Raw genomic sequence first — 6,000 nt, 5'->3', positions numbered from 1 at the left:
CAGCTTGCCGTTGGCTGGAAACTGTACGTTTATGTCACTGGAATGCACTAATCACCCAAAAAATATTACCGCCACCCGGCGTGTAAATGGATCTAACTCTTTGAACGTACAATAGTGGTTGTGAAGCAGAAAGTCAATCGGTCAATTGCAGCTTGCCGTTGGCTGGAAACTGTACGTTTATGTCACTGGAATGCACTAATCACCCAAAAAATATTACCGCCACCCGGCGTGTAAATGGATCTAACTCTTTGAACGTACAATAGTGGTTGTGAAGCAGAAAGTCAGTTTATTGTACACAATCGGTCAATTGCAGCTTGCCGTTGGCTGGAAACTGTACGTTTGTGTCACTGGAATGCACTAATCACCCAAAAAATATTACCGCCAGCCGGCGTGTAAATGGATTTAACTCTTTGAACGTACAATAGTGGTTGTGAAGCAGAAAGTCAGTTTATTTTGCACAATCGGCAAACTGCAGCACCAACTGTGCACGACAGCCACCAAAAAAAAAAAAGGGTGTATGTCACTTTAAATTTTCGATTCTTTGATAGCTGTGGCCCTAAGTAACGATTCTGTGTCCCTGAGTAACGATTCTGTGTCCCTGAGTAACGATTCTGTGTCCCTGAGTAACAATTCTGTGTCCCTGAGTGTGGCCCTAACTCTGTCCCTTCATACAGACAGGTCTGTCTCTCTTGAATGACCGGAGGCTAATGGAGAATTCTAAGATGGCCGCGATTTATAGCTCCACCATTACACAGTGCTGGCTGGCTGCTGATTGGCTAATGCGATCACATGTCATGAATGAATGCATTATGGGACAGCGCGCCTTGTCTGCGCGCCTTCCCAGAGATCCCCGCTCCGTCGCCACACATGTCGCCGCCATTTTTGGGAAAATTTGATTCGTGCATCCGAAGTTTGCTAATCTTCGGATTCGTCGCGAATCAAATTTTTCCCAATCTTCGAAACGAATTCCACTTCGTCATGTTCGATTCGCTCATCTCTAATGTCTTTCGTGACTTGTTGCAGCAGTGCGTGGTGGTTTACTTGGAAGACATCCTGGTTTACTCTGCGTCTATGGAGTCTCATATCCAGGATGTTAAGCGGGTGCTGCAACGGTTACGTGAGAACAAGCTTTTCTGTAAGCATCGAGAAGTGTGAATCGATGCTTACAGAATCACCGATCCCAGGTTGCCTTTTTGGGCTATATCATTTCTGTGGTGGGTTTTTCCATGGACCCTGAGAAGGTTTCAGCGGTTCTGCAGTGGCCTCGTCCCAGTGGTCTTCGGTCCATTCAGCGCTTTTTGGGATTCAAGGTCCTACCTTTCCTCAGAGCTTGTGTTGCTCCATGTGCTGGTATCCATCTTAGGTTTCTGCAAAGCATAGTGGGAGTCTTTATGCTTTCAGGCCTCTGCGGCTCCTCCTCCAGAAGGGTGTGGCTGATCACATTTAAGCCTGCTGTCTGCAATGGCTCTTTGCATTCGTGTCCTGTATGTTCCCTTGCAGCAAGCTCTTGTTCTGTTCTCATTGCTCTCCTGGTAACCAACTCGGCTTGGACAAGACTATTCTCTGCTTTAACCCTTTACCTGACCTCCCGTTGCTGAACCCGGCCCGTGACCTGAGTATTCTTTGCCTACCGGCTTGTACTGTCTGCTCCGTTGTTATAGACCCTGCCTGTCTGACCACGCTACACGTTGTCCCATCTAGCTCCTACCAGCTGTACGCCATTGGCGGCAGTCGTTACCACAGCTGGGGTTACTCGGGGGCCGCGACCTGGTCTCAGGCTGCGTCCAGTCCATCCCCACCATCAGGGGCCCTGGTGAAGGGCAGCCTGGGGCTTAGACTCCGCGCCCTGAGGGACTCTGGTCTGTGGGTAGCGGCTGTCCTTACCATAGGCCTGCCTGCCCATTCCATCACTCCTGCCCTAACAACAGGACAAAGCACTCGGGACAAAATGTATGTGAAATGGTTTGAAACAGTAATGTTTTACTATGTCATATTCGTTTATTAGAAAATGACCGTTTCTAACATTTTGAAATTTGCCGCAGGTTCCGGCCCCCGTATGTCCCAACGCTCGCAGGGACCGGAACACGGAAGCCGGATGCCGGCATCGACCAGAGGAGATGGCCGGGGACGCTGCAGGGGACGCATCACGAGAGCGAAGGACAAGGTAAGCACTGCAGGGAATCCCTGAGCAACGCCGCATGGTAAGCCCGAGTGTAGCTCGGGGTTACCGCTTTTGGTACTGAAATTTTACCCCGAGCTACACTCGGGAATACCGCTAGGGAGGTTGAGTATCCTAAACTCACCCTGATGACAGTTCAGTCACTCCCCTCCCAACTCATCAAGAGCACCTGGAATAGGATCTTCAAAATGCTGCACGATGGACAATATTTTAAAATATTGTAACAGGCTAATTGGAAACAAATAAAGAAATACCAAGTTAAAAGAGTTCTAAGCAAACAGTACAATCAACTGCTCATCTGTACTAGGCAACCTTCTGGCCTGGACAAGAAAGGGTGCTTCATGTTGATTGCCTGGCTTTTACACCCTCACAATAAGCTCCTAGCAGCAAGTCTTCTCTTGGTTGGCCACAGTGGGATTTATTTACTAAAGCTGGGTCACTCAGAATCTCGTGCACTTCTTCATGGAAACCAATCAGCTTCCAAGTTTTATTGCTAAAGCTTAACTGAACAAGCTGAGGTTAGAAGAAGGGGTGGACTGACAACTCATGGGGCCCCCGGGCAATAGGGGATCATGGGACCCCTGTGTCCTTGCCCAAACTCAAAAAAGCCTATGGAAAAAAAGTACCAGGGGTATCTCATGGGACCCCCTACTGACCCCGGGCCCTCAGGCTGTGCCCGAGTTTCCAAATGGTCAGTCCGCACCTGTTTAGAAGCTGATTGGCTACCATGCACAGGTGCATTGGATTCTGAGTGAACAAGCTTTAATAAATAAACCCCACTGTCTCAGGTGCTCTATTTAACCCCTTCACGCCTAAGGGTAAAACAAATCTTAATGCCTAAGCACAATTTTACAACGTTGACCTGTGTTAGTAAAACTGTACATATCATCACAACTGCTTTGTACATCCAGGTGAATTATACCGTGTGTTTTTCAGGATATATTGGGCTTTCATTTGCTGGTAAATGGTTGGTAATGGATATCTCCAGATTTTTTTTATTATAAAAGGAAAACTGGCCCAAAATAGTAAACAAAATATTTTTTTTTTAATTTAGCTGTGTGTTTCTTGTTACTGCCAAAACCTACCACCAAAGAACAACCCTAAATAAATTTTCCAGCTCTTGACGATCGCAGCAATACCATATATGTATATGTTATTTGTTGTTTGTACCTGTACTACAGCCCAGAAACAATAGTGTGCATTTTGTTTTGTTTTGTTTTTTTTTACCTAAAGCACCCTGACATTGACAATAACTGACACTGATACCAATTTAAAAAAAAACCCCAAACCCTGAGCTTTGACAATGACGATTTGAGCTTGACCTTTGACCCTGACCTTGACCTAAACACTTACCCTGGCACTGAACTAGATCAAAGCTTGATCTAGGTATTTTTTCTTTATTTTTCATTATATTTTTTAATATGTATTTATTTATTTATCTTTTTTTTTACCAAACATTTTTTTCCCCTCTATGCCAGGAGTTAGAAAGATACAATGTATCTTTCTCCTCCATTCATAGAAAGAAAGAAACCAGGGGGGCCGGGCTGTACAGTGACTGATCACTGTGATAGCCAATCAGAGGCTATCACAGCAATCATGTAACCCGGAATCGGTAGTCCTGGGTCCCGATCATTAGAATGGAATCCGGTGCTCTCAGTGACACCCCAGTCTTTGTGCTGGGAGCGCGCTGTGCGGCACGCTCCCAGCACAAAGACAGGTATGCAAATATGCGGCTCCATTGAAAAAAGCCCAGTTCTGTGAGGATGCATATTTGTGTCATGTCAGCATCTAGGGGTTAAACATCACAAGCCCAAGGCTTTTGAAACAGATTGGGGTTGATTTACTAAAACTGGAGAGTGCAAAATCTGGTGCAGCTCTGCATAGAAACTAATCAGCTTTCAGGTTTTATTGTCAAAGTTTAACCTCCCTGGCGGTATTTCCGAGTGTAGCTCGGGGTAAAGTTTCAGTACCACGAGCGATAACCCCGATCTACACTCGGGCTTACCATGCGGCGCTGCTCCGGAATCCCTCCAGCACTTACCTTGTCCTGCACTCCCGCGATGTCCCTCCTGCAGTGTCCCTGGCAATGTAATCCAGCGGATGCCGGCATCTGTCTTCTGGGTTCCGTCCCCTGTGAGCGTTGGGACGTACGGGGGACGGAACGGCGGGAAATTTGAAAATGACAAGAAGTAACATTCACTAAATACACTAAAATCACATAGAATAACATTCCTGTATCAAACCATTTCACATATATTTTGTCCCGAGTGCTTTGTCCGGCGCCCTACCTGCATTTTTACTGTTCTTTCTGCCTGGAAACTGAGAAACGTCCATGGCGTCCAAAAAGCGTCCCATTAGGTCAAAAGCGGTTTTAGACCGGCTAGAGAACAGCGATAGTAAATCAGAACCACTTGCAGAATTCAGTGATAATGATTCGTGGGGGAAATTCATCATCAGACACTGAAAACTATTTTGCGACTTTGCTCAGTGATGTGCGAACTTGGCGCTCTATTTCAAATTTCAGTGTTTTTGGTTTGATTATATTATTGAATTAAATGTATTATTATTATATTATTATTTTTTATGATTATTTATTAAATTATAATTTATGATTTCGTGTTTCAAGTTTTATCATACCCGGGATGTTTACTAGACTCTTGTTCGGACAGATTTCAGTGAGTTATTCCTAAAAATTACAGGCCTACAATAAAAATAAAACATATTTGCATGCAAAAAAAATGTACCGCTTTGAGCACAGAAATATGGACATAATCAGACCGCTAGGGAGGTTAATTGAAGAAGCTGAAGTTAGAAGCTGATTGGCTATCATGCGCCGTTGCACCAAATTTACACTCTCCAGGACTGACCATTTGGAAACTCGGGCACTGCCTGAGGGCCCGGGGTCAGTCGGGGGCCCCATGAGATGCCCCTGGTACCTTTTTCATAGGCTTTTTTGAGTTTGGGCAAGGACACAGGGGCCCCATGATTCTCTATTGCCCAGGGGCTCCATGAGTTGTCAGTCCGCCCCTGCTCTCCAGTCATAGTAAATCAACCCCATTGTCTTGTTAACTTTGGATTTTCTAAACCCATTGAGGCTTTCTTACACTTTCTTGCATTCACTGGAAGCACCCTGGATGCCCCTTCATGTTACAAAGCTGCCTAACCAGATCCCCTCTTAGACAGCTGTCATTAGAAAAGGAGAAACAGAGTTTCTTTTTATTTCCCATCACTTTCTTGTGCACTGAAAATGGTCACTAAGACAAGTAGAGAGGGTAAATCTTGTCAGTGGTACACAGCAATAAAAACTTGTCAGATGTTTCAATACTTATCACATTATAAAAAGAAACTGTTTTTGGCTTTAGATACACATTAAATATCTTTGTCATTTTTTTTACAACATAAATCTTGAGATTTATATATTATTTTACAGGAATAAAGGAAAACAAATTCTAGGTTTGACTTTTAACAAACGTTTGCAACAACGAAACTAAATGTGTTACAATTTTGGATATCTACAGAAACAGCCATGATGTCAGCTCTATCTTTCATCAACACCTTGAAGACTATAAAAGATTGCACATTTCTTCCAGTGGTTCTACACACCGTAGAGCAGCTGATAGTGCACATGTACTATGTAATATAATAGGAGACTAAATTATACATGTTGTTATTAATTTCTACATAGACTGGTAGGTTTATGGGAAGATCTTGTTTATTATTCATGTTTAATACACTAACTGTATTTCAATACAATTTGTTTTTTCATATCAGTTGTATTAGTTTGTCAGGGGGTCTATGAGAGCTCAGTCTCTCTAAAGCCC

This window comes from Staurois parvus, unplaced genomic scaffold (genome assembly GCF_062004578.1).
Source record: "Staurois parvus isolate SC_StPar_1 unplaced genomic scaffold, SC_StPar_1.0 ptg000552l, whole genome shotgun sequence".
In the NCBI taxonomy this organism is placed as follows: domain Eukaryota; kingdom Metazoa; phylum Chordata; class Amphibia; order Anura; family Ranidae; genus Staurois; species Staurois parvus.
This window is presented reverse-complemented; position numbering follows the sequence as displayed.